Genomic DNA, 1,504 nt, shown 5'->3' on the forward strand with positions numbered 1-1,504 from the left:
ATACCACGGATAAACTTAACACCATTTGATCCATGCATGCCTTTTAAGTTTACTAGCCTATTACAACTGCGTTTGCCATCACTATAAACAAGTCGCAGGGACAGACGCTTCAAGGAGCAGGACTCTGTTTACCAAATCCGTCTTTACTCACGGCCAACTGTACGTAGCTTTTTCAAGGGTGACTAAGTCAACAATCATTCTGTATTCTTAAAGAAAATGAAAAACAAACAGTATACGAAAATTATATCCTTACGTCAGATATCGTTTGCACTGAGATATTGTAATACTGTCTAACTATTTAGTTCAAAATTATATGCATAGATATGGATATACAAGGATGGACCATAAATTCATGGTTATTATTTCACGTCAGTTCATTTTTAAAGATATTTTCTCTTCATTCCCGCAGCTACCCTTATCCTCACAACCACACTTATTCCAAATACTGTCATTTTTACAGCTACAAAAGTGCGAAAGTTTCACACGGGTCCGCTGGCGAATATGTTACATTTTTAGAGAATGAGATTTTCACTCTGCAGCGGAGTGTGCGCTGATATGAAACTTCCTGGTAGATTAAAACTGTGTGCCCGACCGAGACTCGAACTCGGGACCTTTGCCTTTCCCGGGCAAGTGCTCTACCAACTGAGCTACCGAAGCACGACTCACGCCCGGTACTCACAGCTTTACTTCTGCCAGGAAGTTTCATATCAGCGCACACTCCGCTGCAGAATGAAAATCTCATTCTGGAAACATTCCCCAGGCTGTGGCTAAGCCATGTCTCCGCAATATCCTTTCTTTCAGGAGTGCTAGTTCTGCAAGGTTCGCAGGAGAGCTTCTGTAAAGTTTGGAAGGTAGGAGACGAGGTACTGGCAGAAGTACAGCTGTGAGTACCGGGCGTGAGTCGTGCTTCGGTAGCTCAGTTGGTAGAGCACTTGCCCGCGAAAGGCAAAGGTCCCGAGTTCGAGTCTCGGTCGGGCACACAGTTTTAATCTGCCAGGAAGTTTCATGTTACATTTTTATTTGCAGTAGAAATGTATAGTTGTGACTTTATGTTCAGTATAACAATAACGATGAGCCATTCATTACTTTCACAGTACACGTCAGAGTTTTGTGTGCAGGCCCGTGCCTGTGTGCTGACATGATTTCCCTCCCAGTTATTAAGCACTGAGAGGTGCATACTCTATCTCCACTTTAACACCACACTGTGATGGAGAGAGGATGGGACCGCCGCCGCCCCCATGCCGCCCCGGCGCGTGCCGCAGGGGGCAGCTTAATTGTCAGCTGGTGCGTCAACTTGCCAGCCCACTATTGCAGGAGAACCTCGATTAACCGTCACTTTTGGGATCAGGCAGTGGTCGGTACGCTAAGAAGGTCGCTTAGTCAGAGAATGATACAAGTCTTTTAAAGAGTTCAAAACAGTGTAATAAATCAAAATTAAGTTAAAAAAATTACATTTCTGATGAATAGAAAGAAAAACACATTATTTTAGACACTGAAAATCTAT

At 43.7% G+C, this 1,504-nt stretch overlaps 1 non-coding gene across 1 annotated transcript; it reads right to left on the reverse strand.

Annotated features, from left to right (window-relative positions):
* Window positions 1–583: 583 nt before the first annotated feature.
* Trnas-gga (transfer RNA serine (anticodon GGA)) lies at window positions 584–658 on the reverse strand. The gene has a single exon. It is a non-coding gene; the product is annotated as a tRNA-Ser (tRNA).
* Between the last annotated feature and the right edge of the window lie 846 nt (window positions 659–1,504).

Source organism: Schistocerca serialis, chromosome 4 (assembly GCF_023864345.2).
Source record: "Schistocerca serialis cubense isolate TAMUIC-IGC-003099 chromosome 4, iqSchSeri2.2, whole genome shotgun sequence".
Classification (NCBI taxonomy): Eukaryota; Metazoa; Arthropoda; class Insecta; order Orthoptera; family Acrididae; genus Schistocerca; species Schistocerca serialis.